The sequence below is a fragment of the Chiloscyllium plagiosum genome, unplaced genomic scaffold (genome assembly GCF_037043375.1).
Source record: "Chiloscyllium plagiosum isolate Xiang-an unplaced genomic scaffold, Cpla_swu_hap1 HiC_scaffold_12, whole genome shotgun sequence".
Classification (NCBI taxonomy): Eukaryota; Metazoa; Chordata; class Chondrichthyes; order Orectolobiformes; family Hemiscylliidae; genus Chiloscyllium; species Chiloscyllium plagiosum.
In genome coordinates, this window is record NW_028270150.1 from 80,684,855 (window position 1) to 80,697,995 (window position 13,141).

Here is a 13,141-nt window from a genome sequence, read left to right on the forward strand (position 1 = left end):
AACAAATATGAAATTTGCTTTCCTAATGGTTGTGCCAATATTCGAAATTTCTGAGGCCTTGTTTGAACACACAGAGGTATGTCTGATTAGTAATTTTCACACATTTGAAAAATAAATCTACTTGGTTCTATTCTGACAACCAAAATAAGCAATTTTTAAAAAAAATCACTGATGGGATGAGGGCATCGCTGGCTAGGCTAGTATTTATTGCCCATCTTTAATTGGCCAGAGGGCAGTTAAAAGTCAACCACATTGCTGTGGGTTTGGAGTCCCATGTAGGCTAGATCAGGTAAGCAGTTTCCTTCCCTAGAGGACATTAGTGAACCAGATGGGTTGTTCCTGACAATCGACAATGGTTTCATGATCATTATTAGACTCTTAATTCCAGATTCCTTTTTGGATTGAATTCAAAATTTACCATCTGCCGTGGTGGGTTTTGAATCTGAGTCCCTGAACATTAGCTGAGTTTCTGGATTAGTAGTCTAGCAATAATACCACTAGATTATCACCTCCCTTAAGTAACCTTATGTTTCACCACACTATGTTGTACCTGCTGTCTCCTTCCCCACTCAACCTGTATATATTGGCATTCTATGTCATCCTCACAATTTAATGACTGCACCTAGCTTTGGACTATCAGCAAACTCAATACAATTATATTACCTTGGAGAGTTATGTAAATTGCTGCAGTCCCAGCAGTGCTCCACTGGTCATAACCTGTGAGAATGCCCCATTAATTCTGATTCTTTGCTTCCTGTCTATTAACCAATTATTTAACTGAACAAATGTATTACCCACAACTGCTTCAATGTTGCCTTTAAACTTTCAAGTGGCATTTTCAGTGTCTTTTGGTACACCATGTCTACTGCATCTATTGCTTCCTCGTAATTGTCAAATCTATGAGTGATATCCTCAAAAAACTGGAATGAGATTGATTACATTCAAATCAGAAATGCATGGGCGTTTGTTTGGTTTAAGAAATCAATCCAAATACAACACCTCCAGAGCAATACTACTTCCATTCTGTGTCGGAGTGCCCGATTGGATCGCATGCTCATGTTTCTGTAGTGGGATCTGAACAGACTACTTTGTCAGAGGCAAGAGTGAACTCTGCAGGATTTCTGTTCTTGTATTCCCAGTGCTGGAAGCTATGTTTGTGCTGTAGGCCCAACCAAAAATGAATCTTCATGCTTCAAATATCTCGCAGCCACTATCCAGGACTGAAAAGGATGTTATTCCGTACATAGTTATGGAATCTGTCTACAAAGCTAAGAGAAACTCTGCTGAGATTGGTAATGACTGAGCTGTGGAAACGGACATTAAAAAGCCAGAACACAGGCTGTGCTAACACAAGCATCTTTTTCAGCAAAAAGCCTATTAATCCATTAATCTCATTGTTATAAGCTCACATTTTCACCAGTAAATTGTCATTTCAAGGAACCCTAAATTAATCAATTAATTAATGATGCACCCACAGTGCAAAGCAAATTTAGTTAAACTCTAATAGCTTCTGCTTGTTGTGAAATGTTTACTCACAAATCTGTTCCATGTGTGCTGCAATTGATGAATGGGCTGTGATTTCCCTCTGAAATGTACTGCTCTTCTTAAATGCTTCTAGATAATCTAGAATGGTAAACACACATCCAAGTTTGAGATGTTTAATTCATCCTTAAACATGACTATTTAAATCAATTGATTCATAAAGAAAGAATTATTTTTTTATAGATTTGATTACAATTATTGATGATTTGATTGATGAGATCATCATAAATGTGGTGCATAAAGTGGAGAGAAACCTTGCATCTATAAAGATTCATTCTCATCTTCAGAATACCCCAATGTGATATTGCTACTGAAATACATGGGGAGTTTTATTGGAGGGAGAAGTTCCAATGCCCTGATTGAAAGTTGGGTTGAGCCCTCCTCTGCTTGGCTAAGTCACCCTAAGCCACTTTATGATCATTTGTCTCTCAATTGCTTGGGGAAGGACCTCCAGTTATTTTCTAAACAACCTCTGCAGAGATGTCGTTACACAAGTCTGGAGCAGGTCAGACTTAAAACTGGGCTTCCTGGTTCTGAGACAGGGCCGGACTTCCATAGTTCCACTCCTACCTCCTGCCCCACACATCTACTCGCAGGAAGTCCCAATTCTGAGACCTGGCAAGGCAATCTAACCACAAGGGCAGTCCTCTAATCGTTGCTTCACCACCAGGAACAATGGTCGTTGCTGGGACTGCAGGCAGTCTCCGACAAAGCAGGGTGCTGGAGTTGACCACTCAAAAGGTTTTCCTGGAGCTCAGGCTGTGAGGCCAGTTGGTGGGCTGGGTTTAGGGGAGCAAGAGGAGTTATGAGCTGGAGTCGGTGGGTAGGTTGTGGAAGTACCTGAGGTGGAGAGGTGTGCTGCAGGAGTGGGACATTCTTTGGGCACAGGGCACCTGAACAGGAGGCATTTTCTCCCATCGACCCAGCCAGCAACAGTCTTCACCATGCGGACCAGAAACCTACCACCTCCAGTAAAATAATGGCAGGAAGCCTTTAACTAGACTGTTCACCTTAGACCTCAAAACCAACAAGTGAGATAAATGGTCATTCTGCTTAGGGACTATGGGTTACAGTACACTCAGTTTGGTCAACTTTAAGAGGGCCTCAGTGTGACAAACATGTTAGTAAATTTTAACGCAAAGGTTCCCCAGCTGGAGGGGATTTTATTCCCACAATCCCCATATACTGAGCGTGCTACCTTCTTTATGATACAAGTGGTTGGCTGTCACCCAAGGAGTTGTCATTTGACTAGGAGAAAGTGAGGACTGCAAATGCTGGAGATCAGAGTTGAGAGTGTCAGGCAGCATCCAAGGAGCAGGAGAATTGATGTTTCAGGCATAAGCCCTTCATCAGGAATGGTTGCCACTTGACATTTATTTTTGGGCAACATTCACAGCTCAGCCACAGCAACATAACAATGTGACTGACAGCTTCAGGTTGACCTCTTAGACTTGGTTCAGTGACACTGCTACAGACTTCACTAACAGTGGTCAGATACAGAGATTTGGTGAAGCCATGGGCACCAGCAGGACTGTCTAAGGAATAAATAGTATCAGGAATTCCAGATGGGATTCTTTAGAGGACCACCGCAGACCAGAGGGTAGATGTGACAGTTCTGGACACAGAGCTTTGTTCGAAAAGACAGCAAACGGGACAGATAAATGCAGAGGTCACTGATCCTCATTCAGACGACTCCTCGTCCTGTCTTCTTGTTCATATTCATAGAGTCATAGAATCAAAGAGATGTACAGTACAGAAACAGGCCCTTCGATCCAACTTATCCATGACGACCAGATATCCCAACCTAATCTAGTCCCCTTTACCAGCACTTAGCCCTCCAAACCCTCCCTATTCATATTCCCATCCAGCTGCATTCAAAATGTTGCAATTGTACCAGCCTCCACCACTTCCTCTGGCAGCTCATTCCATACACACACCGCCCTCTGCATGAAAATGTTGCCCTTAGGTCCCTTTTAAATCTTTCCCCTCTCACCATAAACCTATGCCCTCTAGTTGTGGACTCACCCACCCCAGGGAGAGGATCTTGTCTATTTATCCTAACCATGCCCCTCATGATTTTGTAAACTTCTATAAAGGTCACCCCTCAGCCTCCAACGCTCCAGAGAAAACATCCCCAGCCTATTCAGCCTCTCTTTATAGCTCAAACCCTTCAGCCCTGTCAACGCCTTTGTAATCTTTTCTGAACCCTTTCAAGTTTCACAACATCCTCCCGATAGGAAGGAGACCAGAATTGCACGCAATATTCCAAAAGTGGCCTAACCAATGTCCTGTACAGCTGCAACATGACCTCCCAACTCCTCTCCTCAATACTCTGACCAATACAAGAAAGCATACCAAACAGCTTTTTCGCTACCGTATTCCTAAAGTTACTTATAGCAATAATTGCAAAACACCTGTGATATGACAGGTATTGTTTCTGTACAAGTCATTAGAGTAAGAACTTTAATTTATACAACACTTTTCTGATAACAGGATGTCTCAAAGCCAATGATTTCCTTTTGAAATGTAGTAGTGAATGCAACTGTAAGGAGGTAGCCAATTTTCAAACAGCAAGATCCCATAAGCAGCAGAAAGAGAAAATGATCATCTAGCTTCATGGAATCAAAGCATCATCATTGAATCCTACAGTGTGGAAGCAACCCATTCGGACCACTAAGTCAACTTTGAAGTGTATCCCACCCATCCCCATCCCCATCCCCTCCCCTATCCCTGTAACCCTGCATTTCACATGGCTATTCCACCTCACCTACAAATCCCCAGACTCTATGGTCAACTTAGCATAGCCTAGCCACCTGACCTGCACATCTTTCTACCTGTGATAGGGTGTTCGAGTGAATGTTGGCCAAGACACTATAAATAACTGCCCTGAGCTTTAATGAATACATCCAACTGAGCGAATGGATGGGTGCCGCAAAGTCACATGGCACGTACAAAATTGTCAGAACTCCATCACTCTGCCTGATATGGTCAATATAAATGTCTTATTTATATAAATATAAATATGGTCAATATAAATTTTCCAGCACCCTTTCCTCAAAGAACTTTTTTTAAAAAAAACGAAGGCAAGAAGACATCTTTCAAATTCCAGATGGAGAAACATGAAGAATTTGGTGCACACCATGATGTGTAAAGGGCTGCTGGAGACTTTGTTATAACAGAGCCATTTCTATCTTTTTAATGGAGTTGAGTAAATACATGCACAGTTTCACTTTTGGATGTAAGGTTGATTGAGCAGCAATGCAACATTTTTCACTAAGTGTACTTGTTCACTCCCTGCTATGACAATATTATGGCTTTGAGGTATATTTTGTCCTGGGTTTTTTTTTTGAGGGAAAGGTTTTAAGGCAGAGGTATTGAGCTGTTCACTGAAATCCCATAAAGTAAACAGCTTGTGAGGCCTTGGTTTTATTTTAAAAGTAGGAACAATAGAAGCAGCCTGAATGGGTGGGGCAAGCTCCCACAGAACCAGGATTTTTAGTTTTGGTTTTTCAGAAGTAATTGGTGCTGGGTCTTGAACTGGGTGGAAGCTACGGTACATCTCTCCCTCCTACTAACTGTCTCAGAGTTTTCCTTTGATATTTTTCCCCTTGGGCTGGAGAATTGCCTGTGAGACAATCTATTTGACTGAATTTGCCTTTTGTCAAGGTTGTGTTTGTGGGATGTTACTCTATTGGAACAGTTACTGTTTGGTAGTAAAATAATTGAATATTCTATTAAATTTTTCAATAAAGTTATTCCAATTTTTTCTTTCTTTTGTTGTATTTTAACTTTAGTGTATGATTAAAGTGCGTTTTGATTTAAATCTGGTAGCCTGACCAATTAAGTTTCATCCAGAACGCAGTGTCTGGTACTTGCTTTTAAAATAAGAAAACTCCAGGGTCTAGGCTATCTTCTTAATATACTTTGAGAGGATTTGCTCTGGTCCATAGCACTGCACCTAATCGATCTGCCTGTCTTAAGAATCATAGGCTGGATTTAACAGTGTACCTGGGTTCTCTATACCCCGTCCAAAGTGAAAACACCCCTATTTGGGGGCGGCACAGTGGTTAGCATTGCTGCCTCACAGCAGCAGGATCCCAGGTTTAATTCCAGCCTTGGATGACTGCCTGTGTGGAGTTTGCACATTCTCTCTGTGTCTGCGTGGGTTTCCTTCGGGTGCTCTGTTTTCCTCCCACAATCCAAAGATGTGCAGGTTAGGTGAATTGGTCATGCTAAATTGCCCATAGTCAGGGGTGAACATGGGGAATGGGTCTGGGTGGGTTACTCTTCAGAGGGTCAGTGTGGACTTGTTCGGCCGAAGGGCCTATTTCCACACTGTAGAGAATCTAATCTAATGTGTCACCCTGCAGTAACTTCAGGTCATTAACTAGTTTAGGACAAGACTTGTACTTCCATCAGAAGGAAATTCTTGCATTGGACAGCAGCTGGCCATGAGGATTCTGGTACCAGCAGAGCCATAGGGAATTGTGGTCACTGCCATGACTGCACCAATCCCCAGTAGCAAGGAAGCATAGAGTTGGAATTCAAGGCAACTGGAGAAAAAAGGGACAGATGGGTTGGAGTGTACCATCATGACTGGCGGGCTCTTGGAGTGGAGTTGAGGGGCTTGGCCTGGGAAGGGTGGAGGAGGGGAGCAAACAAACAGATCATGGTTAAATGGCTTCAAGGGGTTTCAGTGATCTTTAAGCTTGCTACCCACCTTGCCAGTCATCAGCCCACACAGTGAAAACTTGTCTGGCTGTGCACTCGTGTTGGCTTTTTCCTTGGTTTGTTAAATACAGCAGAGAGGAGATGAGGCCATTAATTGGCTTTGTAAAGGCTTGATTAGAGGATGAGGGGTGTTAAGACTTCAAACACCTCCCCTATTGTTGGTCAGATTGCAGTGGGGAAGACTTGTGGAAGATGGATGTGTTTGCACCCCTTTCTTCTCCAGAAAGTGTGTCTTTCTCACCTGTCAGAAAAATCTTCATGGCTACAGGAATATTTAAACATCAATCATCAAATCCTTTCAGAAACAAAATCCAAATGTTACCAGTCCAAAATTCCAAACTCAAAAATATATGCTATTGAAATGTATATGAATCACACAGCTTACATCACACTTGGAACTGCAGGGGATGACTAAAGAGAAAACTCAGAAATAGAATTGAAGTGGAATTAAAAGGGTGACTGGAATGTATATGCACATTATTTTACCAGTTACTTTTTGCAGGAATTAAAGGAGGAAGAGTGAGTGAGTGAGTGAGAGAGAGAGAGAGACACAGACACACACACAGGTAGAGAGAGGGGGAAAGGCAGAGACAGAAAAAAGAGAAAGGGAGGAAGATAGAGAGAGGGGGGCAGAGACAGGGAGACATGGGAGGAGAGAGAGAGGAGGCAGAGAAAGAGAAACAGAGAGGCAGCGAGAGAGGGAGAGGGGCAGAGACAGAGAGAGACGAGAGAGAGAGAAATGTAAGTGGCGACTTTCAAAGTTTTCACTGTACTCATGAGTACATATGATAATAAAGCTAAGTCTAATTCTGCAGTTAAGTGGTTTATATTTTCATTTTCATTAGTCATACATTTTCACTAAAATGGTCCTAGCCTCGTTGAGTGTTACGGGTTTATAGTGACACACTTCATGAGTTTTGCCATAGCATTGTGCTTGTCTTCAGAATCCAACTATTTCACTTGGATATCAGGGATGAAAGGTTTTAAATCATCAGTAGAAGCCAGAGAAATTGATTCCTTTGTAGTTGAGTGGGAGAGATTAACAGGTGATCTGATAAAAGGGTTCAAAATGATGCAGGTTTTGATAAGGGAAGATGGGATAAAGCTAGTTTCACTGAGTCAATAAATCAACAAATAGAGGACATAAATACAATATTATTTTTATGTTGGGCCAAGTTGTTTTGTGCAAATGGTTTAGAACAAATATATGGAAGTAACAAAACTAGAATAGATTTCAAGGGGAAGTGAATGATTATGTGGAAACTCTTTCCGAATGATACCAGTTAAAAGTAGGGAATGGTTCTCATAGTTGCTAGAAGTACGAAATGCAGAATGACCTCATTCAATTTTATTAACTCCTATGTCCTGGAATTTATTCAATTGTGGATTACACATTCATTTACAGATCCACCAGCAGCAAACTGCCCACAAGCACAGTCACCTCGAGTAGTGCTGCATGAAAATTTCTAGGATATACTCCTTTCTAAAATCCTTTCACGCAAGGGTTGATTTGATTTGCTTTGATTTATTACTATCACATGTACCAAGGTACAGTGAAAAATGTTGTCTTACCTGCTTTACAGGCAGATTGGTCTGTGCAAGAGCTTCAGGGGAACAGAACAGAGGGTAGGATAGTGTTACAGCTGCTGAGAAGGTGAAGAGAGAGATCAGAATTAACATTAAAGAGATCCAGTAAAACCAGGGTAAAATGGCTTCAACTAGGGAGCAATAAGCAGGAAAAACTTGCTTTGTTAGTTGGGACTATGCAGCAATCCCTAAAGGAATGAACAGTTGTGACACATTTCTGATGTGCAAAGAGCTTGCAGCATTATGAACCGTACTGCATGCTAGAACAAGCAGTTAGGGCGTGAAAAACATGCCATCTGATGTTCAGGCTAAAAACGTTCAACATTGTGCAACCTGCAAGTTCTGAGGGAGCAGCCATCCATGTAGGATATAAAGGTGCAACAGAAATGATATTGGAAGGCAAATTCCATTTTTAATTTGACTTTGCTTCATCTCTAATTCAATAAAATCCTTTTCAATTCCTTTAAAATTCAATAAAAGCAAACAAAAAAAGTGAGAAAAATTACAGTGCAAGGACCAGGGACTGACAGCCTCCATTCATGAGGAGCCACATCAAAGTATAAACACCTAACTATGCTTCCATTTGGTCTGGGGAATTTCTAAAAACTGAGCTAAGATTTTCACTCCTAGTTTCAAAGTTATTTTTCCTGCAGAAGGATATATAGAATTACAGGGTTTTGATTCTGAATACCATGGTATCTATTGGATCTTGAATTAAAAACGCAAAAGATCAGTATAACTAACCAAAAACTGGTGACTTCCCCTTCAGCTTAAAGACACATATGCAAGAGTGAATCAGAAGCCTGTTAGTGTCCTGTAAATGGTTTTGATAGAGTAGGGGAAGAGAACATATGTGTTTGTGTTTGCCAGGAATCCAAATACCGCGGTCATGAAAATAAGTTGATCAGAAATAACTCTATTAAAAAGTATTCAGAAGTAAAACCTGCACTCAGTGGTTAGAACTGCAACTTGCTACCAGATAGTGTGGTTAAGGTTAATCTCCGCTCTGGTTTGTTTACATTGGGCATGACCTGTTCATTTGAATGCACATACTTGTTTTTGGTCTTGCAATGCATTGGGAGCATCTTAAAAAGGATGAATTGGGAACAGCTTGCACAGTACCTTCTGAGTCACTGTGTAATCATTCCATGGACAGTTTATAGTGAACACTGATTGAAATGAATAGAATCAATATATATAGAGGAGAAGCTAGTTGATTCCAAGATACATTAAATTCAAGGAAAGTGTGCTGTTAAGGAGGAGGATAGATCCTCCTTAATGTCCAATATGGATCAGTTGGGCTGAATAGCCTGTTTTTGAACGATAAGTTCTATATAATTCAAATGAGTTACACACTGCCAGTAACAGAAATTTGAGAAATGAGATTTTTAAAAGAATGTTGGTAATTTGGTCTCCCAATTTTGGATTAGCACTTAAAGGAAACTAATGGCCAATTCTCCAACTAGTGTTAACTTAAAATAACCCTGATTTGGAGGTGCCGGTGTTGGACTGGGGTGAACAAAGTTAAAAATCACACACCAGGTTATAGTCCAACGGTTTAATTGGAGGCACTAGCTTTCAAAGCCCTGGTTGTTCATCCTGTACACATTGTCCTGCACACTAAAACCTTTACATTACCTGTTTGAGGCGGTGATTAATCTTTTTTTTATTCATTCATTGAATGAGGGTGTCGTTGTCTAGGCCAGTACTTACTACCCATGCCTAATTGCCCAGAGGCCAGTTAACAGTCAACCACATTGCTGCGGGTCTGGAGTCACATGTAGACCAGACCAGCTAAGGATGGCAGTTTCCTTCCCTAAGGAGGTCAGTGAACCAGATGGGTTTTTTTCCTGACAATCAACAATGGATTCATGGTCATCATTAGCCGCATCATTCCAGTTTTTTTTATTGAATTCAAATTCTATCATCTGTCGAGGTGGGATTCAAACCCAGCTCCCCATGACATTACCTATGTGTCTGGATTAACAGTTCTGAGGTAACATCACGAGGCCAACAACTCCTCTTAGTCTCTGTGGATCAGCATCAGTTGTTCTTGCGCACACCTAGTCAATGAAATAAACTCTGACAGCCAGGAAAACAAAGAAGAAACTGAAGCTAAGGAGTGACTTTATAACCACATCTGATCAGATAAACGCAAAGACATAAAGGTGAACCTGGAAAAGAAGCCTGTCATGTTAATCTCAGTTTTAGAGTGAAGAGCTGCTGGTGACAAGAATCTGCCTTCTAAATAGTAGGCTGGCTTGCCTGATGTCAGCTGAAATCACACTTGGACAGGGTCCACCTTTCACTGGAGTCTGGAACACTGTCCTGCAATTACTTCATACGTTGCAATGATGCTTCTAACATGTCTCATGAGCATTTTGTTTAGCTATTAATGAAGTGAAGGAGGGAGGGATCCAATGAACATGATAATTCTGAATGAGATCAGAGTCATGATTAGACCAAAGTAAGGAACGAGTTTGCATAATCACCAAAGGGAGAAATGATGCTTTGAAACAGAATCTGAAAATAATGTTAAAAATAACTTGGAACCTGGTTGTACAGCAACATACTTAACATCCAAATTAAAATAAGAGAAATAGAGTTGATGTTCAATTCTGGTGTCCCTGCTAGAGGAAAGATGTTGTGAAACTTGAAAGGGTACGGAAAAGATTTACAAGGACGTTGCCAGGGTTGAAGGATTTAAGCTAGAGGGAGAGGCTGAATAGACTGGAGCTGTCTTTCCTGGAGCGTCAGAGACTGAGGGGTAACCTTATAGAGGTTTATAAAATCATGAGGGGCGAGGATGGGATAAATAGCCAATGTCTTCTCCCCAGGGTAGGGCAGTCCAAAACTAGAACGCACGGGTTTAAGGTGAGAAGGGAAAGATTTAAAAAGGTACCTAAGGGGCAGCTTGTGCATGTATGGAGTAAGTTGCCAGTGGAATTGGGAGGTCGGTACAATCACATTTAAAATGCATCTGAATGTGAATATGAATAAGGAGGGCTGACAGGGATATGGATCAAATGCTGGCAAATAGGACTTGATTTATTTAGGATATCTGGTCAGCATGGATGAGTTGGACAGAAGCTTCTGTTGCTGTGTGTACAATTCTATGACAAACCAAAAAGTGAGGAACCAGGCTTAGGTCAAATAAGTGAAACATATCTATGTAAAGAAGTAAACTGTCTTACTGAAATATTTGTATCATCAATAGTCACAGGTGAGGTGCCGGAAGACTGGAGGTCGGCTAACATGGTGCCACTGTTTAAGAAAGGTGGTAAGGATAAGCCAGGGAACTATAGACCAGTGAGCCTTACGTTGGTAGTGGGCAAGTTGTTGGGGGGAGTCCTGAGGGACAGGATGTACATGTTTTTGGAAAGGCAAGGACTAATTAGGGATAGTCAACATGGCTTTGTGCATGGGAAATCATGTCTCACAAACTTCATTGTTACTTCTTCAAAAAAACACAAAGAGGATTGATGAGGGCAGAGCGGTAGATGTGATCCATATGGACCTCAGTAAGGCGTTCGATAAGGTTCCCGATGAGAGACTGATTAGCAAGGTTAGATCTCACGGAATAGGGGAAGAACTAACCATTTGGATACAGAACTGGCTCAAAAGGTAGAAGACAGAGGGTGGTGGTGGTGGTGGAGGGTTGTTTTTCAGACTGGAGGCCTGTGACCAGTGGAGTGCCACAAGGATCGGTGCTGGGTCTTCTACTTCCATCATTTATATAAATGATTTGGATGTGAGCATAAGAGGTACAGTTAGTAAGTTTGCAGATGACACCAAAATTGGAGGTGTAGTAGACCACGAAGAGGGTTACCTCAGGTTACAATGGGATGTTGATCAGATGAGGCAATGGGCTGAGAAGTGGCAAATGGTGTTTAATTCAGATAAATGCGAGGTGCTGCATTTTGGGAAAGCAAATCTTATACACTTCATGATAAGGTCCTAGGGAATATTGCTGAACAAAGAGACCTTGGAGTGCAGGTGTATAGCTCCTTGAAAATGGAGTCATAAGTAGATAGGATAGTGAAGAAAGCGTTTGGTATGCTCTCCTTTATTGGTCAGAGTATTGAGTACAGGAGTTGGGAGGTCATGTTGCAGCTGTACAGGACATTGGTTAGGCCACTGTTGGAATATTGCGTGCAATTTCGTCTCCTTCCTATGGGAAAGATGTTGTGAAACTTGAAAGGGCTTGGAAAAGATTTACAAGAATGTTGCCAGGGTTGGAGGATTTGAGCTATAGGGCGACGTTGAATAGGTTGGGGATATTTTCCCTGGAGCGTCGGAGGCTGAGGGGTGACCTTATAGAAGTTTACAAAATTATGAGGGGCATGGATAGGGTAAATAGACAAAGTATTTTCCCTGGGGTGGGGCAAGTCCAGAACTAGAGGGCATAGGTTTAGGGTGAGAGGGGAAAGATATAAAAGAGACCTAAGGGGCAACCTTTTCACACAGAGGATGGTATGTGTACACAATGAGCTGCCAGAAGAAGTGTTGGAGGCTGGTACAATTGAAACATTGAAAAAGCATTTGAATGGGTATATGAATAGGAAGGGTTTGGAGGGATATGGGCCGGATGCTGGCAGGTGGGACTAGATTGGGTTGGGATATCTGGTTGGCATGGACAGGTTGGACCGAAGGGTCTGCTTCCATGTTGTACATCTCTATGACTCTATGACAAATACATATTGCTGACCCTGGCACAGCTCTGGGTGAGTGAGGGAATATTAGTGGTTTTGGGATCAGGAATTTAAAAAGGGGTTGGTGGGCCATCCGTGCTCCATGGACCTAAGTCAGGGTGGAGGCAGCAAGAGGGCAAAGACCCCAGACTTCACCTTCCTCCTGATTAAACCATCCCTGTACCAAATTTTACACATTACATCTCACCTCTAGGAACAGGAATAAGAATAGGCCATTTAGTTCTTTCAGCCTGTTCCATTATTTAATCAGGTCATGTTGACCTCTACCTCAGCTCCTGTACCCTGCCTTAACTCCATCTCCAACACCACCTTTGGTAACAGCTTTAGTCTTGATTTTAAAAAAAAATTGTCCTGACATCAGGTGTGAGAGAGTGTGGAGTGAGTGGAGTGAGTGAGTGTGTAGGTCATCACTCCAACGCAATTGGGGATAGTTCCCTTTCTACTTATTTTAAAGCTTTTAATAATGGTCAATGCTTCAATGCCCTTTAGTCATCGATATTCAAGAAGATGAAGGGCTTTTGCCCGAAACGTCAATTTCACTGCTCATCGGATGCTGCCTGAACTGCTGT

The 13,141-nt window shown here is 41.8% G+C and overlaps 1 long non-coding RNA gene across 1 annotated transcript in view; it reads right to left on the bottom strand.

Moving 5' to 3' along the window:
• Positions 1-7,982, bottom strand: part of LOC148148556 (uncharacterized) — a 136,961-nt gene extending 128,979 nt beyond the window's left edge. Inside the window, exons 1-2 of the long non-coding RNA XR_015758919.1 lie at positions 7,846-7,982; positions 1,537-1,623 (exon numbers count right to left, since the gene is read on the bottom strand). This is a non-coding gene — a long non-coding RNA (uncharacterized LOC148148556). The remainder of the gene's footprint in view (positions 1-1,536; positions 1,624-7,845) is intronic.
• Positions 7,983-13,141: the final 5,159 nt, after the last annotated feature.